Source organism: Lactuca virosa, chromosome 3 (genome assembly GCF_052849685.1).
Source record: "Lactuca virosa cultivar CGN04683 chromosome 3, Lactuca_virosa_CGN04683_v6, whole genome shotgun sequence".
Taxonomy (NCBI): Eukaryota; Viridiplantae; Streptophyta; class Magnoliopsida; order Asterales; family Asteraceae; genus Lactuca; species Lactuca virosa.
In genome coordinates this window covers 41,082,038-41,107,664 of record NC_136428.1, presented here as the reverse complement: position 1 = coordinate 41,107,664, position 25,627 = coordinate 41,082,038, and the positions used below count along the sequence as shown (strand labels likewise).

Genomic DNA, 25,627 nt, shown 5'->3' with positions numbered 1-25,627 from the left:
TGCCCGCAGTTACATCAGGGATCAGCACAGGGATCTGCCCCAGCTGCCAGGGTTACCGAGGTTCGGCCAGCGAAGGCCGAGGCACCGAAGGCTCGCGGGAGAGCTTTCCAGTTGACAGCGGAGGAGGTCCGCGCAGCGCCCGATGTAGTGGCTGGTACTTTTCTTGTGATTTATGTACCTGCCTTAGTGTTATTTGACTCGGGTACGAGTCGATCATTTGTGTCGATAGCGTTTAGTCGACACATCAGTAGCAGACGAGAGGCGTTGAGTCGACCTCTGCGAGTTTCCATAGCTGACGAGCGAGCGGTGTACGCTACGGATATGATATGAGGATGTGTACTCGAGATCTTCGGTGTTGAGTTCCCGATAGATCTGGTCCCGATAGCGATGGGGGACGTGTGTGTCATAGTGGGCATGGATTGGTTTAGCCGATTTGGGGCTGTTGTAGACTGCGAGCGACAGTTGGTGACGATACAAGACCCTAGTTGGGGAGTACTTACGGTGTACGGCGAGGGTACCCGATGTGGGTCGGCGATTTGTTCGGCTGCTAGAGCGAGACAGAGTTTACAGCAGGGCTGCAGCGGGTTTGTAGCCTATGTGATGGACGCATGAGAGGCCACTGGGAGGCCAAGTTCGATGGATGACGTTCCGATAGTGCGTGAGTTCCCGGATGTTTTTCCCGAGGAGTTGCCGGGTGTGCCTCCCGAGAGGCAGGTAGAGTTCCGCATCGATTTGGTTCCGGGGGCAGCGCCTATCGCCAAGGCGCCTTATCGCCTTGCACCGCCAGAGATGCAGGAGTTATCCTCGCAGCTTCAGGAGCTGCTGGGGAAGGGGTTTATTAGACCGAGTAGTTCCCCTTGGGGAGCACCGATCCTTTTTGTCAAGAAAAAGGATGGTTCACACCGGATGTGTATCGATTACCGGGAGTTGAACAAGTTGACGGTCAAGAACCGTTACCCATTACCGAGGATCGACGATTTGTTCGATCAGTTGCAGGGAGCGTCTTGGTTCTCCAAGATTGATCTGAGGCCTGGATATCATCAGATGAGAGTGCGCGATGAGGATATCCAGAAGACGGCGTTCAGGACTCGTTATGGGCATTACGAGTTCGTGGTGATGCCTTTCGGGCTCACCAATGCACCAGCAGCGTTCATGGATCTCATGAACAGGGTGTGTAGACCGATGTTGGATCGTTCGGTGATCGTGTTCATCGACGATATACTGGTGTATTCGAGATCTAGAGAGCAGCACGAGGAGCATCTGAGAGAGATCCTCGGGGTATTGAGGACGGAGAGGCTTTATGCCAAATTCTCCAAGTGCGAGTTCTGGTTACGGGAGGTCCAGTTCTTGGGGCATCTCGTCAACCAGGATGGGATTTTGGTCGATCCGGCCAAGATTGAGGCAGTGCTGAGTTGGGAGGTGCCGAGATCTCCCACCGAGATCAGGAGTTTCCTAGGATTGGCCGGTTACTATCGGAGATTTATCAGAGATTTCTCCAAGATCGTCGTGCCTCTCACCAGGTTGACCCGGAAGGGTGTTGCTTTTTCATGGGGTCCGGAGCAGCAGACCTCGTTTGAGACACTTCGCCAGAAGTTATGCGAAGCCCCTGTGTTAGCCCTCCCGGAAGGGATGGAGGATTTTGTGGTGTATTGTGACGCATCGATATCAGGGTTGGGTGCGGTGCTTATGCAGAGAGGGCATGTGATAGCGTATGCATCGAGGCAGCTGAAGCCTCATGAGACGAGGTATCCCACCCACGATCTGGAGTTGGGGGCAGTGGTGTTTGCCCTCAAGATATGGCGTCATTATTTATATGGGGTTCGGTGTACCATATACACGGACCACAAGAGCTTGAAGTGTTTGATGGATCAGCCCAATCTGAATATGCGCCAGAGGAGATGGTTGGACGTGGTAAAGGATTACGATTGTGAGATCCTGTACCACCCGGGCAAAGCTAATGTCGTAGCTGACGCCCTGAGCCGTAGGGCGAAGAGTGCCCCGATTCGAGACATTTGCATGCGACTGACAGTGATGACTCCGGTGTTGGACACCATTCGGGAGGCCCAGGCAGAGGCCGTGATACCGGAGAACCGCAAGAGGGAGCGGGTGATCGGGCAGGTGTCCGAGTTCGTTACCGGTAGTCGAGGGCTGATGACCTTTCAAGGTCGGATTTGGGTGCCGTATGCAGGCGGGGCACGTACCATTCTGATGGAGGAGGCGCATAGATCGAGGTTCTCGATCCATCCCGGGGCCACTAAGATGTATTTGGACCTGAAGAAAGATTATTGGTGGCCCTGTATGAAAAGGGATGTCGCGTGGTTTGTCGAGAGGTGCTTGACCTGTCGCAAGGTTAAGGCCGAGCACCAGCATCCGCATGGCAAGTTGCAGCCGCTTGAGGTTCCCCAGTGGAAGTGGGAACAGATTTCCATGGATTTCATCACCAAATTGCCGAGGACCGTGAGGGGTGTCGATGCAATTTGGGTGATCATCGACCGGCTGACGAAGAGCGCGCATTTTCTTGCTATCAGTGAGAGCTCTTTTGCTGAGAGGTTGGCAGAGTTGTATGTAAGGGAGGTGGTATCGCGTCATGGAGTACCGATCTCGATTGTGTCAGATCGAGATGTACGTTTCACTTCCAGGTTCTGGAAGAAGTTCCACGAGGAGTTGGGTAGGAGGTTGCATTTCAGTACCGCCTACCACCTCCAGACGGACGGACAGAGTGAGTGGACGATTCAGACACTCGAGGACATGCTTCGAGCATGTGTATTGGACTTCGGAGGAAGTTGGGACACGTACTTGCCGTTGGATGAGTTTTCCTACAACAACAGCCACCATTCGAGTATTGGTATGCCTCCCTTCGAGTTGTTGTATGGTAGGAGGTGTCGGACTCCCATTTGTTGGGGAGAGGTAGGACAGCGTGTGATGGGTAGCACTGAGATAGTGCTTCAGACGACAGAGCAGATACAACAGGTGAGACAGAGGTTATTGACGGCTTAGAGTCGTCAGAAGAGTTATGCGGATAGGCGACGATCCGAGCTTGAGTTCCAAGTGGGAGACTTCGTACTCCTGAAAGTGTCTCCTTGGAAAGGAGTGATCCGATTCAGGAAGAGGGGCAAGCTGGGGCCCCGGTATATCGGGTCATTTAGGGTGACCGCGAGGGTGGATAGGGTAGCTTATCGGTTGGAGCTACCTGAGGAGCTGAGACAGATTCATGATACCTTTCACGTGTCTCAGTTGAGGAAGTGTATAGCCGACGAATCGGCGGTGGTACCGTTGGAGGATATTCAGGTGGATGCGAGCCTGAATTATGTTGAGAGACCAATCGCGATCCGGGATCGGAAGATCAAGGTTCTGAGGAACACGGAAGTGTCCCTGGTGCAGGTCCAGTGGCAACATCGGAAAGGGTCCGAGCTGACCTGGGGGCCGGAGTTGGAGATGCGGGAGCAGCATCCAGAGTTGTTTGCCGAGCAGGACTTCGAGGGCGAAGTCTGATTCTAGTGGGGGAGAATTGTAACATCCGGATTCCCAGGTATCTTGTTTTAAGTATTTATATTGAATTTTAGAGAGGGACTAGGCGAGTAGGCGCTCAGACTCGCCGAGTGGGATCGCACATTTCTGGTCTGATTTAATGAAGGACTCGACGAGTCGATGCGTGGACTCGACGAGTCCGCGCTATTAAGTGAAACCCTAATTCTCGGGGCCTGTTCCCTATTTAAAGGCCTTTATAGCCTCCATTGCGGCCACTTCACCCCTGAGAAACCCTAGAGAGAGAAAGAGAACGTTTGTGGTGCAAGAGGAAGGCTAATTCACCATTTCTTGTGTGTTTTAGCAAAAGAGAAGTAGTTTCCAACAAGAGGAGGTCAAGGGAGCTGTGGATCCAGGGTTTTCAAGTTCAGATCTACACTATTGAGGTATCAAATCGAACTTCCCTTCTGTTTTGGGTTAAGATCTATGATTTAGGGTTTTCTATAAACCTTTTTAGGCTTGAAAGGTTGAGGTTATGGTCCCTTGCTGGGTTAGACCTCAGATCTGGACCCATAGAGGTCCAGAGAACCTTTCCCATTCTGCTTTATGCTTGTTCATGGAGGATTGGAGACTAGGTTGCCATTTTTAGAGTTATTTCTCCATTTATGACTTGATGTGGGTTGCATGCACGTAAAGGTTGCACCTTTACGTGACCTTTGAGCACTTGAAGGCCAGATCTATAGTTTAGAGAATCAGATCTGACCTCAGAAGGTCATTTGAGAGTTGTTATGGGAGCAACTCGTCGAGTCCACAAGTGGACTCGACGAGTCGAGTCGGGGTTGCCCCGCGATTCGTGACAGGTGTAACCCGTCGAGTGGAAGGATGACTCGACGAGCCAAGAGAGGCTGAAAGGATTCAGAGGACCCGCATGGACTCGCCGAGTCGCCCTTGTGCACTCGACGAGTCGGGTCAAAGTTTGACCGTTGACTTTCGATGACCTTAGGGTTCTGGTCAAGACTGATTCAAGAGAGTTCAGGGAAGGGTAGAATGGCCTTCTACCCAATCTGTAGAGATGAGATCACGAGAGAATATTGATCGGGGATGTTATTTGAATAATAGGAGGAGGCTAAGTCGGGACGTTGAGCACGAAAGTTTATCCGACTTCATTGAGGTGAGTCTTCTTACTATACTGTACCTGGAAGGGTACCTATGTGTGACCGGAAGGTCTTATATGCTATGAGATGTATGAGTTGTATGTTGTTATGTGATATGTATGTGTTATGTATGTTATGTACGATAAGGACCGGAAGGTCAAGATGATATGGACCGGCAGGTCAAGTGGTTACGGACCGGAAGGTCGATACGGGTAGGACCGGAAGGTCTACCGGGATTCGGGACGGAAGTCCCCTGAGACACATGGATCGGAAGATCCTACAGAGTTATGGCCTGGAAAGGCGTATGTGTTGTATGTGGTATCTTGGGGAACTCACTAAGCATTTATGCTTACAGTTGTTATATTATGTGTTTCAGGTCCTAGTGATGATCGCGGGAAGGCACCGACATGATCCGTACACACTTATAGAGTTTATGTTATTGAGATTCCAGGACATGTTTTATTATGACACAGTGGATACATTATGTTTTGTGATTATCGTGTGATTGAAAGTATGATTTAAAAATGAAAAATTGTTTTGGTAATTTACGTTGTTACACAAGCTCTTTGATTAACCCTAACCTTACTAACCTAATCTAAACACGCTCTTAGAATTAGATTGAAAGATTGCATTAAACTTTATGTGAATGTTCCCAATAACACCCAATACTCCTCACAAGCTCGGGAGCATAAGAGTGTGTGAATAAGATTTACACTAAATTCATTCAATGTAAATCAGTTTAGTGCTTGTTACTTGTTCAATTTCACAAAACAATTATGGATTTTGTAAAAGAGATAACTTGAATGACCTAACCCTAATTCAAATGGCCAATAAGAATCACAATTAGAATCAAACATTCGATTAAAGCTAAATCAAATTCATTAGATAGAAATTAAGAACAAACATCAAGTCATATGATTGAAGTCACTACCAAGAAGCCAAAACATGAAATTGGAGAAACTAGGGTTCTAGCCACACATGGCTAGAACAAGATCACAAGAATAAAAGATGGAAATAATGTGCAATTACAACTTACAAATAAGAGAAATAATGTTCCCAAATGATAAATGATCAATCCCTTGCAATAACCTTCGAAATCCCCTCTCAAAATGTGCTCTGATATGTTCTGTGTATCTCAAAATGGCCCTCAACCCGTAATATGAAAGATAGGAAAAACTGTCAAAAGTTGGTTTTTGGGTCGAACACGGCCCGTGTTAAAATAGGCTAAACTGACACGGCCCGTGTTCAGCAGCCAACACGACCCATGTTGATTTGCACTAAACTGACACGTCCCGTGTTCAGCATGGTCAACAGCTCCCATTTTTGTCAACACGGCCCATGTTGATTTTGCAGTGTAAATCCAACACGGCTCGTGTACCCCTCTGACTCCGAATCCAAACTTGATTTTTCCAACTTTTTCGTTCTTCGCCCGATCATCCCGAAATCTTCACCAATGCTTCCCGGCACCTCCCAAAGTGCATTCCAAGCTCCGGTTTACCTGAAAAAGACATGAAAGTGTGCAAATAAGGTTGTTCTAGAGACTAACATGAATATAATAAAATGCAAGAAAAAGAAAGAACAATTATGCTAAATAGATGCATGAAATGGGACTAAAAGGTGTGCAAAAAGGTGCACAAATTGCACCTAACAGTGGGCTTAAATTTTTTTTGAACTATTTAGGCTAGTTTGTATTATGGACCATTTAGAAATAACCTGAAACTTTTTAGGGTAGCCCAATTTTTTTTCCGATATAAAATTGCAACATAAAACGAAATTTTCGGAAAAAATTGACACTATTAAATTTTTTTTGTGAGGTATCTCGGGATACCCCAAGATCTATTGTGGATCCGCCAATGGTTGGGTGTGGCCTTAGCCACGGGATGTCACACGTTCAACATTCAAAAAGAATTACACATTTAATGTATTTCACGATTTCTTTTCAAATAAAACCTTATAAATACTCTTTTAATCAATCATATTTTCATATAAATATTTTACTCTTTTACTCTCATAAACATTGCAAACTTTATAATAAATTTTAATGTTTATAATGCCTTTTAAGAAAATTTATCATAACTATTTTTTATTATTTTTATTTTAGATTAATATTACTTTTATTAAAGAATTAAAAATTGTGAGTGACATGGTAATGTAGAGAGCGATGAGTAACTTTTTAAGTAAGGGGTTCTTTTGGTAGTAATTGATAAAGTTAGATCTAAGTATTTGATTTAGATACAACCTTTTATCCAAATTAATAAGAGGCATACTAAAGATTATATGTCCGAATTAGGTTATTTTTATTGTAGTATCAAACAGTCTGATGACTGTTTGATATGTCTCTTACTAGGTTTGATAATAAAAGATTGTATTTGACTCAGGCAGATTCAAACTATTTGATAACATAATTAGAAGCATTTGATTCGATCATAGAACATCTATTTTTTTTTTACTGGGTCTGATAAAAAACTTAGTTTGACTCAATCAGTGTTTAACCCAGTCAGATATAACTTAATCAACCGCTATCAAACAACTATTAAATCTGACCAAATGAGGTCTATCCTCTTACTAGACAAAGTACGATGAATATCAAATAACCATAAATGATAAAGAAAAATGATATGACATCAGAGTAGGGGTGTTGATCGGGTAAATTTTTCGGGTTTCGGATAATTCGGACCGGATAATTCAGGTTTTTCATGTTAAAAAAATACCTATTGCCCGACCCGAATTTAATTTAGGTAATTTGGGTAGTATGTCGGGTTTGGGTAATTCGGGTATTACCCGAAAATAAATGTAATGAAGTAAATATGGCGTGCTCTATTAATATTATTTATATAAACAAACAAGGCATAAACGAAGTTACTCAAACTTTGAACATTGAGATTTTTTAGTCAATAATACTTGAGATATCAAGTAATTTTTTAACAGCTTAATCTAATCGATAACAAGAGGTTAAAAAAACAAATACTTAAAGATTTTAGTTTAAAATTTGAATCTCATGATAGAATTAAAAAAGAGTTTAATATATAGACTAGATATATTACTGATTGTTTTAGATGGAAAATTTGCAAATTAAAACACTAGAATAAAGCAAAAAAATATCGGGAATGAGGGTAAAGTCGTAAACAACATATGGATAAGTGTGGATATTACCCAACAAGTCCTTTACTTTTTAAATAATTCAGGTATTTCGGGTATACTCGAAACCCTATACATATATCCTATATACGGTCTGGAAAAAAAATCGAGTAACCCGAATACCCGAAAATATATACCTGATACTCGAGTTACTCGCCCCAATTTACCCAAATTGTAAATGAGTCGGACAGATAATTCGGGTTTCGGTTATTTTCGATAGGCTATATCAGAAGATAGCAATTTTAATATGAGATGTGAAAAGTAACCTAATACAATTAAAATGTTGTCATCAAAGCCACGTGGAATAACTAGTGATTTAAAGAGGCCCTGATTTAAAGGTACACTTTATGATGGGGCAGTATAAGGTGGGCCCTAGCTCTCGTAAATATGAAGAGGTGAGATTTGTAACAACTCCTAATTCAAGGTAAAAAACATTTTAGTAACCTCAATTGATCCAAAAAAAAAGTTATGGCATTCCAATTAATTTTGTATATCAACAACATTTGTCCACAAGTACACTTGTCCAACTATCAATTTACAAAATTGAAATGTGGCAAGAGGCTTTTGTATATTTCAACGTGATTTGGTAAGCATTAAAAAATTAGAAGCATCCTCATATCAAACCATGTTCCCTCACAATCTTGAAATGGTATTAAACAATATTCTTCGTTTCACAATCACAAGGTGAGAAGGGAATACATATGATGTTAGGCGAATTAAACACATTTCGATAGTGATAAGAAGGGAGATGAATCATAAATGTGACTCTAAATTGAATTTAGTATGAAGTGAGAAAAAAATGCACTCATAAATAAATAGATCAAATAAATATGTTTGGTTAAAAAGGTGAAGTTATTCTATTGATATATTTGTTAAATAATTTAAACACATAAATGAATAATAGACAATATATATTTAAAAAAAAAAAAAAAGAGTATTAATTTCTGAAAATAGGAAGTACTAGTTTTAAATGTTAAAAATAAACATTGAAAAATAGAACACGATATTCAGATGGAAGACCATAGTCAAGTGTAACAAGCGACTTGTGGGTCCGCATCAGTCATTATGGTTGACCTATGTCATAGAATAGTTAGATCTCATCCGTTGATTTGGCACTGCATATAAATCCAACGGTTGAATATATACGTAGCTTAATTTCACTGAATATGCCACGTGTACTATCCATTCTCTTAACTATAGTTGAATCCTGTAACTCGATACACGAGTTAACTCACCATCTCAAACCCTATATATATCCCCCCCGTTTCACTATCTGCACACTGCACTATATCATTCCCAATACACACACATCACTGATATATACATCTCTCTAGGACACTAGAACAATTACACTATCTGCTCTGCGATTTTGATTCCTGTTTTTTTATGATATCTAATTCATAACAAAGAACCCTAACTCTCTATTGAAGTTTTTGTTATGAGCGTTGTGATTGCATTGGTGAAATTTGCAGAAAATACAGTTGTTCTAGAATTGATAAAATGGCGGAAGTGACGGCGAAGCGATTCAGTGCGGGTTACGCACTGTTACAGAAGAAACAGCGCAGCTTCGTTCAGTGTTCTTTGTTGAATTCGGCAAAAGAGCGTGGTATTGATCTCATTAGGATCGACACCGACAAGCCGCTAATTGATCAAGGCCCTTTTGATTGTGTGCTTCACAAGTTGAACACTGAAGACTGGCGGAAACAGCTAAAGGAGTACTCCGTTCGGAACCCTAGCGCTTACATAATCGATTCTCCTGACGCAATCCAGCGGTTACACAACCGGATTTCCATGCTCGAAGTGGTTTCGGAGATTGAGGCGGCGGAGGTGAAAGACGGTGAGTCGGCTTCCTTTGGGACACCTAAGCAGACGGTGATATACGAATCGGAGAAGCTGAAAGACACGACGTGTTGGGGCGAGGAATTGAAGTTCCCGGTGATTGCGAAACCCTTGGTAGCGGACGGAAGTATGAAATCGCATAAAATGTCTTTGGTTTTCAGTAGGGAGGGTTTGGATAAACTGAAACCCCCTACTGTATTGCAGGAGTTCGTGAACCACGGCGGGGTGATCTTCAAAGTGTATGTGGTCGGAGAGTATGTCCAATGCGTGAAGCGGAAGTCGTTGGCGGACATTACTGAAGAAAAATTGGGGAGTTTACATGGTTCTTTACCATTTTGTCAGGTTTCTAACATGACTTCGCATCCAAAGAATGACGATATATACTACAAGATTTTGGAAGACGCAGAGATGCCTCCGATGAGTCTGATAACTAATATCGCCCGTGGGCTGCGTAAGGCAATGAAATTGCATCTTTTCAACTTTGATGTGATCAGGGATACCAGAATTGGAAACAGGTACCTTGTTGTAGACATCAACTATTTTCCTGGCTATGCCAAGATGCCTGGTTATGAATCCGTCTTGACTGATTTCTTGTGGGATGTTTTGACCAAAGAAGAGGCTAGGTCTTTCAATAACAAGAAAGAAACAACCAAATTGGTTGAAAAAATCGATTTTTGTGGTGACCAAAAAGGGTCTCTTCCTGTTCTTTCTGTTGAAAAGGATGAACAGGGCCCTTTTCAGGTCTGATAATGCATCAACACTCATCGCTGATCTTGAGTTTAGGTTTCTTCACAGTTTACATGGTGTTCCTTGTTGATGATGTACATATCATCCTTTACTTTGGAAAGAAAGGTACTTTTTTTTTTTTTTCTTCCAATACTTGGAAATTGTATGGAGGTTAGGTTGCTTTGCTTTATAAGGCATATTGTACTCCATAGCTTAGAAAACATTACAGTGTTTGTGCCTTGTAAAGCTTTGGTGGATGAATCTTTTGTTTTTTGATGATGATATTTGTTCTTTTCCAGTTGCTGCAGTATATATATCGTGTCTTTTCAATTTATTTAGTGAAAATGGTAATGCAGTAGCACATGATTTGTTACTAAAGCTACATATTTCATCTTTAAGACGATGATCCTAAAGTCTCATTCAATGTGTTGTATATTTGTTATGGTATCATGACTTCAAAATGAAGTGTTTGTAGAACTTAATACTTTGAACAAGGTTTACATTTGGTTATGTGATTTATGTGTGTTCTTAAGTTGATACAAATTGGTCAACGTTGACCTATTCAAGGCATTTGCTAAAACATAAACGGACATGGATTCTGCTACTAATTCAGCATTGCAAGTCTTCATATTGATGTGGAAATATATGGCTATTTTTTTACTTTAATACAGAAAGTTATTGTTTGATAATCTATTTTTCCATATTATAATGTGACACATTCAATGCAGTAAATCATATTCCTTTTCTGCTTATTTTTGGCCCTACTTTTCTTTACTACAGATTTTGTGTTTGGCTGGTAGCAAAACGCGTGTCAAGTTGTCGCCTTTCGCCTCAAAGTGAAAGATGGGTAAGGTAAGGTCAATATATTTGTGATAAAAATCTTGATTTTTGGAGGTTTTGTGAGTTCAATTTTTTTGCTTAAATTTCTGGTTTTAGGATAAATTTTGATCCGATACAACTTTCAGCAAGAAGCATCAAATGCTCATGCTGCAGAACACAAATATTCAGATGCTACAACCATTACTCTATGGTATGACATGTTTCTTTTTTGGGATACTTCTAAATGTAAAGTTAATACAAGCTATATGTAAGAATCATTTTAGTTTGCAAACATAATTAGGTGAGGACAATGAGGAAGTTTCATATAAATTTATTTAAATTCACTATGTAAAAAGGCAATCTTGATGTCCATTTGAAGTAAAGGCCATCATGAGTTAAGAGTCAACAAGGGCTAATAACACAAATGAAGGTACAAAGATTAGAATAAGTTGATTGCGACCAATTAATCGAGTAAAAGGAGATATCTTGTTCAATGATGGAGAAGGGGAGTCTCTTAATGAGGTGCATTGATATAGAAAGAGCTTTAAACCAAAACCTAGCATGGATAAACGGAATCTAAGAGAAGCGAATAGACATCAAGGTGACAGTTTTTATTCTTTCAACTACCCGTTTTTTAAGGTGTTGAAGGACAAAATCGTTGAGAAATTAGGCCATTTTCTTGTAGGAATTTTTGAAAAATATGAGATGTATTCTCCACTAGTGTTTGATCGAAGAATCAAGTAGTAAATTGGGTTTAAACATATGCATGGAAAAAATTGAAAATACTTTATCTTTACTACGCATGAACAAAGTATTTGTAATTAGATATGATCAGGGGCGTAGCTACACTGTGTGAAGGTGGGTCCTAGGACCTACCTTTTTTCCTTTTTAATACAACAATTCTATATAAAAAAACATAAGGAACTACCTTATTTTTGCCAAAAGACCTGCATTTTCATATTTTTTTTTTCATTTCATTTATATAAGGTACCACGTTGATTTTGGTTCTAGATTCGTCACTGGATATGATGAAAGCGAGATTCAAGGAGAAGAAGACGACCAACTTTAGGCCCCCTTGCAAATCATCTTTACCAACTGTTGCGCAATACAACCAAGTTTAGAAAATTCCACTTTGCAATCAACTTTATGGAGTTGCAGTGTTGTGCAACTCGTCCTGATAATCGGTCAATGACTAAGATGAGTTATCAAAATCGAACTAAACGTTCAAGATTGATCAAACTTGGGCAACTTGAACAGAAGTACGACCTTCTAGAGGTAAAGTGACAAAAAATTTGTATATTAAGCCTAAGATTCATGAAGCAATAATAAAAGTTGGAGGTAGATAAACAATGCAATGTAGCAAAATAATAATGTAAATTAGTATAAAACAAAAATAATAGAATAAAGACTCATGCAACCAGTGGCGGATTCAGACCAAAAGTAAACTGAGATCCATTTTATAATTTAGAGTTGATAACATCTTTATTTGTAACCTTAGAATTTTTTTCTCTTTTAACCATGCAAATTACCCGATCTATTTTCATTTCAAAACTAACAAAACTAATAAATTTGTTGGCAGTTTTCACTATTAAATATCTAATATGTTGGCTTTTCCATTCCAATAGCTCATAAAACTAAAGAAAAAAATTCAATCAAACTCAGAAATAAACATTACTAACTGGGTGCATCAACCCCACTCCATGAACACTAGCTCCGCCACTAATGCAACCAATGATTCTATCATTTTTGTTGCTTGTTTCTCTTATAATTTGTCTCGATGTTTATATGTTAGATCCTGCTATGTTTAACAAATGAGAAATCAACTCAATCGGGAAGACACACAAGCATTAACCATAACATGTAAGGAAAACAATGTATAAATTATGTAGATTTTACTACATTCATAATCATCGACTATAAGTCATTAAATGCACCTCTTGTGTTACTAGGTCCATCATAACCTTTTACTCAAACCCTATGGTGTGTGGTATACAATTGATGCATAAATGGTCGTCTTAAATGACAATTTTGGAGGGTCATCGACATGTTTTATAACATTAAACATCTCCACAACAACCCCTAGACTATTGACAAACCACAAAACCAATGTCATTTTCTCTTTAAAAGACACGTCATGGGACTCGTGTATAAAAATTAAAAAGAACTCATCTCTAATATCTTTCATAGTAACTTCAATAGTTTTCTTTGTTGTAACATATACAATGTCATTTTGAATAGAACTACATTTCATTTGTAAATTACTTTATCTCTTAGTTACCGAGGGATATAATTTGTGAAGAAGTTGAAAATTTAAAAATAAATCCAAAACTAATTAGTAGATGGTTTCAAACATTAAAAAAAAGGAATGTAACGCCCTTACTTAAGAAATTGATTCATTCACATAAAAAATATGTTTTATTTACTTGTATACCAGTGCAAATGTGTTGTGTTGTACCTTATGTGCAACTCGTCCCGATAATCGGTACACGACTAAGATGAGTTATCAAAATCGAACTAAACATTCAAAATTGATCAAACTTGGGCAACTTGATCAGAAGTACGATCTTCTAGAGGTAAAGTGACAAAAAAAAATTGTATATTAAGCCCAAGATTCATGAACCAATAATAGGTAGATAAACAATGCAATGTAGCAAAAAAATGTGAATTAGTATAAAACAAACATAATAGAATAAAGACTCATGCAACCAGTGGCAGATTCAGACCAAAAGTAAAATGAGATCCATTTTATAATTTAGATTTAATAACATCTTTATTTGTAACCTTAGAAATTTTTTCTCTTTTAACCATGCAAATTACCCGATCTATTTTCATTTCAAAACTAATAAATTTGTTGGCAGTTTTCATTATTAAATATCTAAGGCTTTTCCATTCCAATAGCTCATATAACTAAGGGAAAAAATTCAATCAAACTCAGAAATAAACATTATTAACTGGGTACCTATTAATATCTAGAGAGTTATTAACTTATAAAATTATTTATATATGTATAAATATGTTGGGAACTACAACCAAGTGGGGTGCATCGACCCCACTCCATACACACTAGCTCCGCCACTGATGCAACCAATGATTCTATCATTTTTGTTGTTTGTTTCTCTTATACTTTGTCACGATGTTTATATGTTAGATCTTGTTATGTTTAACAAACGAGAAATCAACTCAATTGGGAAGAAACATAAGCGTTAACCGTAACATGTAAAGAAAACAATAAATAAATTATGTAGATTTTACTACATTCATAATCATCGACTACAAGTCATTAAATGCACCTCTTATGTTACTAGGTCCATCAAACCTTGTACTCAGACCCTATCGTGTGTGGATATACAATTTGTTAACGGTGCATAAATGGTCGTCTTAAATGACAATTGTGGAGGTTCATCGACATGTTTTATAACATTAAACATCTCCACAACAACCCCTCGACTATTGACAAACCACAAAACCAATGTCATTTTCTCTTTAAAAGACACGTTATTGGACTCGTGTATAAAAATTAAAAAGAACTCATCTCTAATATCTTTCATACTAACTTCAATAGTTTCCTTTGTTGTAACATATACAATGTCATTTTGAATAGAATTACATTTCATTTGTGAATTCTTTGACATCTTATTAAAAACGAGGTTATAATCCGTGGGTGCTACGGTTGACAAAGTAAAATAATTGAATAAAGAACAATTAAAATAGTTAGAGACAAATATTAATAAAATACAAAATGATATTTGTAGATATAATATTATTTAAAGACTAATGTGTAAACCGAATAAATTTATTACTCTTAAAATATATTATTCATATTTTGTTTCATTTGTAAATTCTTTTCACTTATGCGATTATTTTGAGATTTTTATTTTTTTTATTTTGTAAATTTTAACTGGTTATATTTAATGTACAAACTATTTGTTATAAATTCAAAAGAAAATTATGTAGCAAATTTTTCAAGTTGACACAATTTGTAAAAAAAAAATCATACTTTTTTGTAAATTAGTTTATCTCTTAGTTACCAAGGGATATAATTTGCGAAGAAGTTGAAAATTTATAAATAAATCCAAAACTAATTAGTAGATGGTTTCAGACATTAAAAAATGAATGTAACGCCCTTACTTAAGAAATTGATTCATTCACATAAAATATATGCTTTATTTACTTGTATCATTCACATAAAATATATGCTTTATTTACTTGTATAATAGTGCAACTGTGTTGTGTTGTGTTGTACCTCATGTGCATGAATCAATATTCAAAAGTCTAAAAACCTCATGGTAATTCCACTAAACAACCTTTAATGCCAAATATCTAAATCACAAACTTTGAATTGCGCTCGATGTATAATGATATGTTTTTATGTTTCACTAATATTAAAATTTCCCATAAAAATAAAAGGAAAATCATGTCCTTAACGTAACTCCTAGAAACAAAACATATAAATTTAATTCCATCGAACAATCTTTAATAAATTAAGTAAGCTTATGTCATCCTAAAATTCTTGTGTGCCGTCTCTAGTTATCAATCCTCCTTATTGCTCTCCGATGTCAATATCCCCAAAACAACAATAATCATTTAAGATGTGCTGGTACAAGACAATGGATCGTAAGATTTGTTTCGATTAGAAGGAGAGTTTAAGGATGCCTAAGCTGAAGCTTTTTTATTATTCCACCAACCTAATTCTTCTATTTTATATATAATATAAAATTAGTAATGACATTTGGAAGAACAAAAACTTGAAACACAAACCTAAATCAGGACAAACTCTCTACGTAAAGATGCATTCATTCATTTGGCTAACTACAACAATTATGAAATATAAAGCTACATGCAATAAAAATAGTGACGTATTTTTATTAATGTGTAGATAATGGCATCCTTCATTTACACCATTCAACTATAAAATGTCAAAGAAAGGAAAGTACAATTGCTACTTCTCGCTATAATGGAGAAGTGAAAGAATGATTCTATAATTAATAAATTAAGAAAAGTACATAACTATTTCTTGCACCGGCAACGTTAGAGTAGAGTGTCTTTGTGTATGTGGTTGTGTGTGTGTGTGATATTCTAATAAGAGAATTAATTGAAAGTGTGTTGCCTAAAATTAACTTCTAAATTCCCTTCGAACCCCAAATCAAGATCCAAAACTCGAGGATCCGAGTGAAATGAGAAATAAGTAGATACTTAAAAAAATATTAAATAGGAATGAATAGCAATGTGCTTAAAAATTATTCGGTATGATAGCATTGTGTTCACCAAAATATGTACCTATGTCAGAACCTCGATTAGATGAGATATGGCCTGGAACAAATAAAAGCCACAAGCCAAATACACAACCACTTACAAAACTTTAGTAGTTTAATTCCAACCCATTATAGCAAAATACTTACATTTTTTACCAATCACACAAACATGATGAATACCTACAACCACTCATACCACACTATTGGACACACACAAAGCCACAAACATAGGGTCGTTCCAAACCGATAATAGTCCCAGGGCAAACAGTTTTCCCTTCAAATGTCAATTATCAAAATTCATATACAAAAGAGAAAGAGAAAAAAAACTTACAATTCGTGATCATTAATGTTCGTGAGAGAAAAAAAGATTTTGTTCCTGACTTGGTATTTTTCTTTTTAATGCTTAATGATGTCCAGTAAGTCTGATATAAAGAACAATTGATCTTAATACGTTTTACAAGTTTTTGAAAATGCAAAGTGAGAATTCAAGAATAATATTAGACAAACAGAATAAAAGATAATATCATTTTTAAAGTTTCAAACAATTGTTAGATTTAATATTTAAAACAAATTTCTAAAGTACAAATTTGACAAAGCCATAAAAAATCTTTAATTTGCTAAACAAATAATGATTTCTTTATGCTTTGATGCATTAAAGACTAAACTTTTTATTTGAAGAAGACGAATAAAGGCGTACCTTATCAAAAAAAAGATATTACGATAGGCTAACCTACTATGAAAAACATGAATTAGATTAATGATATTCACTTGGGCATTATATCAAATACCTAATGGGCATATGACCGATAAAAGCAATTTTAGTTATGAAGTAATTTAGTCGTTGGTGTAAAATAAAAGGTAATTGTAACATTATGCATGATATTGAAAACTCAACTTCAAATACAATTTCAAGAATAAATATGAGTTAACAAAAGAAACAAATGGTTTTATGAGCGTATTAACGTCAAAAGGCCTAAAATTGTAGCAAACATGGTATTCGTGACACTTGACGTCAAAAGACAAGCTCTAAATCTTGGTTTTTGCTATCAACAACCTGCGCGCATGACTATTATGTCAGGAAACAGTAAATTCCAATATCCAAGATCCTATATAGAAGGTAATTGTAAAGAATAGCTCAAAATTTCATGACAAATGAATCATTCTGGAAAATTTGACCTCAAAACAAACATTTTGCTCAGGTTACTCCAACATAAAGAATCAACTATCGTAATTATATAAACCATTTTGGCCAGAGCTGAGAAAAGCTACAAAACAAAACAACATGGCACAAATACCAAATCTATGTATAGTTATTCATATGAATCACCATGAACCCTCAAATGGAGAGAAAATCGAACTCTAAAACGAAGCATTCCACAGAATCTCATATAAAATATGTTAAAAGAAATTAAGAAACATAACCAAGAAAAATGATTACAAATCAACAAAGATACCATTTTGCCTCCTAAATTTGGAGTTGTGTTAAAATTGACCACCATATATGGTATATATGGTAGTGAATAGGAAGAACATGATTCATTCACAACGATTGGAGACTTACTCATATTTTGTAACACCCGGAATCCACGAGGCGAAGTTGAGGAAGGAAAAACCCTAAGTTAATGAGTCAACTCATCGAGTCCAAGGAAGAACTCGACGATTCGGAGCGAGTTCCGTGTCACGGATTAAGTGGCCGACTCGGCGAGTCTGGTTTGGGTTGGGAAACCCTAATTTCGGGACTTGGTGCCCTATTTAAGCATTATATTCTCATTCCCTCAGCCTCATCTTCAGCCCCCAGACCCCAAACCCTCACCCACGAAACCCTAGTGCATCTTGTGAGTGTTTGAGCCACCTTGGTGTGATTTGTGTGCTCTTGAAGAGGAAGAGGAAGAAGAAAGAAGTTAGAGGTTCAAGAAGGAGGAAGTAGATCCAGAAGATACACTCCCTTTGCTGCATTTCTTGATAATCAAGTCTTCATCTTGGCTTTTGGTTTATTAGATCTCCTTATAGTCCCTTTTTGGAAGGTTTTTGGTCCAAGAATGGTTGTCTTTGGGTTTTGGACGTCCCCCAAGCATGATCCTTTTAGATCTGGAAGTAATTGGGGTGGTTAAGGCATAAAGGTGCAAGCTTTATGCCATTAGGAAGTCCCATGCAACCTTAAAGAGATTGTTATGGCCTTTTGGAGCCCTAAAGGCCATGCAAGGAAGTAAAGCCCATGACTTTACGTGGTTATTGGATGTCTAGAGTCTAGATCTTGTTTTCCCCGCCTTGGTTTGGTGTAATAAGGGTTTTGGACCATGGAGTTATGTCTTAATGGGCTAGGGTTTTGTCTAAACCCATTAAGAAGGACTTAGGATGGGTAAAGCTGGAAACTTTACCCTTAATAAGTCATTTCCAGAGTGTTTATGAAGTTTGGAGTTCAGATCTGAAGTATAGGGGCTTAATCCTTTAAGATTGCCCAACAGACCGAGTAACTCGGCGAGTCCAGGGAGGGACTCGACGAGTTTCAGTGAGTTGTCCTGTTTTCCGGTTATGGGTGAACTCATCGAGTCAGGGGGGATGACTCAGCGAGTTGACTCGGTTTGTCACGAGTCTGGTTAGTCAGGGAACTCGGCGAGTCAGGGGCTGACTCGACGAGTTGGTTCGCGATTGCAGGATTCTGAGCTTTTGGACTCGGCAAGTTGATGGATCAACTCGACGAGTCAAGTCAACTTGGAAGTGTTGACTTTGACCATGGACTGTTGACTTTGACCAGAGTTGACTTAGTTTGACTTCTGGAGGGCATTTTGGGACTAAGTGTTATGTTGGTATTGGTAGCTCGGGGAGCTAGGGGAGCAGCGGTTCGGGGAATTGTCGGATAGCAGCCAGAGGTTTCAGCCAGTCTTCAGTTGTGCGAAGTGAGTCTCCTCATTGTGTGCATAGGTCTATGGCCACAATGCCGACCCATTATGTTTGTGTATAGTAGGAAGACCCGGGGGTTAGCCCTAGGCATTTTATGATATGTGTCGGGCGAGGCCCGAGGAATGTTAGTATGCCAGTGGTAGTTGTGATTCTTGCATGTGTCAGTGTTTATAGGTTCCGGACCAAGGTCCAATGCCGGGGTAAACCCGAGGAATGTTTATGATAGTATGGTTCCGGACCAAGGTCTGATGTCGGGGCAAGCCCGAGGAAGGTTTATATGTCGCTTGTTAGATTATACTTGTTGTCTTTGTGATACTTGTATGTGCCTGGTAGGGAGGTGAGTTCGGGCGAGGTACCGTATCTCTTCACTAGCCGAGTATGGACGGGGTTCCGTATCTCATTAGTAGCAGAGCAGGGGCGAGGCCCGAGTTAGGAGAGAGGTGAGTGTGGTGGGGGCCCGTATCTCACTATCAGCAGGAGTGTGGACGGGGTTCCATGACTCACCAGTAGCAGGACAGGGGCGAGGCCCATGTTAGGTGAGGCCTTAGATCAGGAGTATAGTAGAGTATGTTTAGCTTATTTGTTATGTGTTATGTTATATGCTTAGCGGGCGGGGCCCAGAGGCAAGCGGGACCTAAGAGAACAGATCTGTATACCGAGCGAAGCTTGATGCCAGGCGGGACCCGATGTCGAAGTTAGTCCGATGTCGGGCAAGTCCCGATGCAGCGGGCGGGGGCCCAGTATGTGGTTATGTATGTGGTATGTGGTAGGTTGGGGAACTCACTAAGTTTCGTGCTTACAGTTTTCAGTTTTGGTTTCAGGCACTTCCGGTAGCGAAGGGAAGAGCTCGGGGTGATCGCATGACACACACCATAGTTTGTTTAGCCTGGGATGTTTTACTCTGATAAAAAAATATGTTTTGAGATTATACTCTGATTTGATATAACAGTTTTGTTTATGAATGAAATGGTAGATAACTATGGCTTTCACTAATGATTTAAAAATGAAATTTCCGGACCGTATTTTTGGGATGTTACATATTTTATCAACTTCCACCGCTATGGTGACTGTTGAAGTCTGATACCAATTGGAGGGCTAAGAAGGTGGGTTACGGCTCCGATTCTGTTAGCGGACACAATTCTCAAGAAGTTTTAGAAGACTTCATATCTTTCTCTTATTTTTCTCTTTCTTTTTCAAAATTGTCATTCTTGAACTATAATCAAACCCTAACATCATCAACTTATAGTCTACATTCCTTGCCTCTTAGGAAAGCAATCGAACGATAGAACCAGAACGAGCGACATGAACACATATAACATACATATACAATTACATACACACACATATATATATATACACAAACATTTATAAAACATTTAGAATAACTCAAAGAATTATATCAGAACTAATAAATAAGCAAGATGTTAAAAACACAAAATAATTACTAACATGATAATCGAATTTAAATGAATAGATAATACAAACATTCAAATTGGATGATCTATTTATTATGATTGCATGAAGTTATTCTTTTCTAACGAAGATTATGCAAGAAGGTTTGTAGTAAAAAAATGAGTATGATTTCAAATTTAATTTTTGATAATAATAGTTTTCGAATTTATTGACTGTGATATAAATACTTTTCGAAAATCTTTGAATATAATATGAAATTTTGAAATACATAATTAAATATTAGCTAATTTTATAGGATATGATTATATTCAAAAGCTCTAAGAAAATGTCATGTGACAAACAATAAATACATATACGTAATAGTGACATCCTAAAATTATTCTTTTATTATTATAGGAAGATAACACCACACCCTTTAGGCTGGAGGGAATGGTGTCACACTCCCTCATGTAACCGCAGTACCATGTAGGCGACACGTCACCATTTACCACAAAAGTGTGGTTTCATACCACACACAAGGAGTGGTGCCACACACAAGGAGTGGTGCCACACTTTGATTTTTTTTTTTGTTTAATAAATAATTGGGATTTATAAGTCAATGGTGGAGTGTGTCATTTCTGAAACTAATTATGTAGAAAGAAGTTAATCAGGGGTTTTTTCTGTTCGTAGACCAAACTCCCGGGACCTATTATGCCAAATTCAGAAAATAGGATGTCTTCTTTCTCGCAGCTCCTGCTACCTGATTTCCACCATTGTTAACAAACTCAAACTCGAATTTTTGAAAGTAATTCAATTCCTAGCCTCAAGTAGCTTCCCTTTCGAATCTTAAAAACCTTATATATATATATATATATATATATATATATATATATATATATATATATATATATATATATATATATATATATATATATAGTAGTTTAAAAAAAAGTTTGAAAAACGAGCATTTGGAACGGCAGCTAATCACAAACCATCACCAAGTGCTCCCTTCCATTGCCGCACTGCGGCCTTAGCCACACCTTAACCGCACTGGAGGGGCGGTGTTCAGCTGCCACGGTGGCAAAAATACAGTCTCGAATTGCACCACTCCCTCGGGTCTTATTATTTCGATTCACGTATCATCGAAGAAGTTCAAAAAATATACTTTTTTTGAACGAATAGTCACTAAAAAGTTGCTTTTTTAAACCTAGTAGTCACTTTCAACACGGCCTCAAAAAGTCAATCGTTATATCAAGGGATAATGACTTAGGAGGATAATTAGGTTTCCAGTTTGTCCGTATTAGGCCACTAAGTTTTTTTTTTTTTTTTTTTTTTTTTTGCGTATTAGACCAATATGGTTTTTATTACCGTTTAGAAATAGTCTTTTTTACCGGTTAAACAGGAAGAAACCGGTAAAAAGGAATATTTCTAAACGATAATAACAACCATATTGGTCTAATACGCACAAAAAAACCTTAGTGACCTAATACGGACAAACTTGAAACCTAATTACCCTCCTACGTCATTAACCCTAATTATTTAGAAAACATGCTTACTAATCAATGTGACTGACTTGCTTGACTGAAAATAGTTGCTTCCATTTAAACTTATCACACAACCCTTCCAGAATTTTCAAGTCCAAAAACTCATATGATTGATGATCTTCATTACAAAAATATGCAACATTTTATCAATAACTTCTTTTTTTGTCATTTAAATGTTTACATGAACACATCCATATGTACAAAAACAATCTCACTTTGATACCTCCCATCAATGTCTACATTTGATAACGAATGGAAATGTAAAACCTACAGGGACTTGCAAAGGATGCTTATTATCAATTATTTTATAAACAACAAAACCACAACATGAACTAAGAAACTGAAGTTGCAAAATGAATAAAAAATCAGCACATAAACAAACACATACAAACTATATACAACACATAAACGAAAGTTTATAAAGCATGAAACTTAATGACAGAAAAAGTAAAAAACTTAAAGGATACTTTATAGAAAGAAATATCACCCTTACTTGCCATAAATGGTTGAAGACATCAACAAGAAGATCAACCTGACCATGGAATCCACATGTTGTCTGATCATGGCTTCAGTAGTTCATCTACTGAAACGTAAGAATTGCAATTGAACTCTATTAGCATTTGAAAAGGGAATTAGGATTTCAGAGAAGACAACGAAGGGTTTAAAAAAAAATTTGGACCATTTCTCGATTTGTGCGTGTCATCCTTGCGCAGGGGTCATGCTAATCTTCTCTGTATCGTTCCAATTTTATCGGATGTCCCCGAAGGGACGACTATTGATGAAGAGCTTCGCCATATAGAGGAGTAGCCATATATAGGAGTAGCAGGTTCTTCTTCTGGTCGATATGGGACGACGCGAGTTCTAAACGAACTAGTTTACTGTTGATGGTCATTATCCGTTATATCAATAATAATCTAACACAATCAATAAGATTATTTAATCTGTTACACTGTTCGTCCTCATCAAATCAGCTTGCTTATAAAAAAAATATTGGTTATGTATTGTTTTTGACACGTTTTGGATTGTATAAAAAAAATATTGGTTATGTATGTTTTTGACACGTTTTGGATTGTTATATTGCGTGGACTTCCAACATAATGAAGATCTAGACTTGATCTTCTATTCCATGTCTAAAATCCAACTCTTACAAAATAATTTGAACCACAATGGGTTTTTATTTCGGGTTTGAATATATAACAACTTAAATAGAATGTGGCATCAAATTTTACACTATACTCCACTTATTATTCATAATCATCAGACTTAATTGGAAAAATAATGAGTTTGAGTTTGGTAATGTCCTTTTTTCAAGTAGGCTATTTTAATTTCATCTAATTGGTTTATATGGTAATTGTTCATTATTTGTTTAATTGTTATAAAACTGTATTAAATTTCATTTATAATCATAAAATATGTAATATATATATATATATATATATATATATATATATATATATATATATATATATATATATATATATATTAACTAGAAAAGAGCCCCCGCTACATGGTTCATTCATTTATTAATCAGAAGGTAAAGTTGATCTAGTCGGTGGATGTTTCTTTCATCAGTCGTTTGTAAGTTGCGATTCTCCTATGGATTGATCCGATCATGAACGCCAGGTTTTCTTCCATGGATTGGTCGTCTGCTGCTCTAAAAGGACTAAAACTTAAAACATAAAAGTTCAAAAAGTATTCATACTTTCACAGAAAAAGATAAAAGTTCAATTGATTGTTATTCATGCTTTTGGTACTTCCTATTTTCCTGTAATTTATTTTATCAAACTCATTTACTTTCCTTACATTAAATTATGATATAGAAAGAAATATGTTTGTCTATATTTTAAAGGGAAAAAAAAGGGGGCAAAAGGAAACCCCATGTACACAGAAAAAGAGCAAAGTTCAATTGATAGCAATATTTCAGTTCAATGATATATAAAATAGAGTTAGTTACAAAACTGGTCCCTGTGTTACGTGATTTTTATCAGGCTTAGTCCAACAATGAATCCTTTTGCAACTTTGGTAATTGATCCTTATTCCGTAATCTTTTTTGTAAGATTTCATAAATAGGCGGTGCCTTTTGTTAAATTTGTAATGATCACCATTTAGCCTTTCTTTTTGTATTCAAACTGTAAAAAAGGCAAAAGGATTTATTTTTGGACTGCACAAAGTAAAAAATCACATACCGGAATAACGAAAAAAGGAAGGGTAAAATGGTCATCTGTATAAATTTAACAAAAGGATTCTGAAAGTTAATGAGTAAAAGACCAAAATCAATATAAAACATTGCTATAAAAACCAAAATTGCAAGATGGGGGTTTACATCGTCTCCTAAATGATATATGCAAGTCGCTCAATACAATATGTCTATCTGTTTAAAGTAATATGTTCTCTGGTTTCATGCTCTTATAGATAGGGGTAAAATGGGAATATAACAAATTAACAATAAAGAGAGTAACTGTATGAGATTGAAGAAGGAATACCTAAACAATGGAGATAGTATAACCTAATTACAACCTCAGCTGCATAGAATCTGCATATATCAATTCAAAATAAGGGGTAGGGGTAAAACGGAAAGAAACATGCATAGAAGAACATTAAAGCACAAATGAAATGTAAGAGCATTTTTTCTTCCTGCTTTATCTCCAAAGAGAATTCCATGTATAACATGCAATGAAAAACTGGAATTCCAGTAAGCTGAAAAAAATATCCATCCTTGAAAAGAAAACTTGAAGATGAAATACATAAAGAAGGTTAAAAACATGAAATTAAACACTAAGTGACACCAAAATTTGACAAACCCGACTCAAGCATTTTATCGAGCACTTGGTGTGCATCATAAAAGTTACCTGGAACAGACGTACCATCTTCCCTGCACAATAACAATCGATTGTTCAATTTTTTAGCAATTTATACATATCAAGAATGGTTGTATGTTGAGGTGAATCAATAAAAAAATATCATTCAGATACCAACTTATAATCTCCTGCTGAGAAATTCAAATGAACATATGAAGAGTTAAAAAAACACACATTTCGACATCACTTTATCTGTCAACAGCCGAAAAAAAAATTACCCCTCCAAGGAGCCTGCAGAAATCAGTTTCCGTCAGAAAAAAAATAACAATCTTTAGATTTTAGATGCTTAACAAAAGAAAGAACAGAGTCATCAGGTCTCCGCTTCGGCCGAACAGCCATAAGAAGACGGACGGACGACACAGCAGGAATAAAGTAAAGAAAAAAACAAAACGGAAGAAACAATAGCAGAAGAACAGAAGAAGATTACCTGCGACAGAAGGAAGGAAGGAAGTATGGAAACAGAAGTCGAGGAAGAACGAAAGAGAAAGAGAAAAGAAGAAGAAGAGAACACATGGAAAATAAAAGAGGCAGAAGAGAAC

General features: G+C 37.4%; 1 long non-coding RNA gene, 1 other non-coding gene and 1 pseudogene across 15 annotated transcripts; 1 reads left to right on the top strand and 2 right to left on the bottom strand.

Moving 5' to 3' along the window:
• Nucleotides 1–9,048: 9,048 nt before the first annotated feature.
• On the top strand, nucleotides 9,049–12,566 carry LOC145165525 (inositol-tetrakisphosphate 1-kinase 1 pseudogene; annotated as a pseudogene). Of its 5 annotated transcripts, none has more exons than XR_013740102.1 (4): nucleotides 9,049–10,448; nucleotides 11,103–11,174; nucleotides 11,259–11,742; nucleotides 12,153–12,566. The product of XR_013740102.1 is annotated as an inositol-tetrakisphosphate 1-kinase 1 pseudogene, transcript variant X3 (transcript). The 5 variants fall into 5 exon arrangements; XR_013740101.1 differs by having other exon boundaries at nucleotides 11,259–11,352; nucleotides 12,153–12,563; XR_013740103.1 differs by having other exon boundaries at nucleotides 11,259–11,352; nucleotides 12,129–12,563.
• A 10,331-nt stretch (nucleotides 12,567–22,897) lies between these two features.
• On the bottom strand, nucleotides 22,898–23,000 carry LOC145168169 (U6 spliceosomal RNA). The gene has a single exon (XR_013741741.1). It is a non-coding gene; the product is annotated as a U6 spliceosomal RNA (small nuclear RNA).
• A 727-nt stretch (nucleotides 23,001–23,727) lies between these two features.
• Nucleotides 23,728–25,627, bottom strand: LOC145162281 (uncharacterized). Of its 9 annotated transcripts, none has more exons than XR_013739013.1 (5): nucleotides 25,516–25,627; nucleotides 25,203–25,319; nucleotides 25,080–25,102; nucleotides 24,714–24,763; nucleotides 23,728–23,893 (listed from the first exon to the last, which is right to left on the bottom strand). It is a non-coding gene; the product is annotated as an uncharacterized LOC145162281 (long non-coding RNA). The 9 variants fall into 9 exon arrangements; XR_013739012.1 differs by having other exon boundaries at nucleotides 25,207–25,319; XR_013739009.1 differs by having other exon boundaries at nucleotides 23,728–23,899; nucleotides 25,307–25,319; nucleotides 25,516–25,620.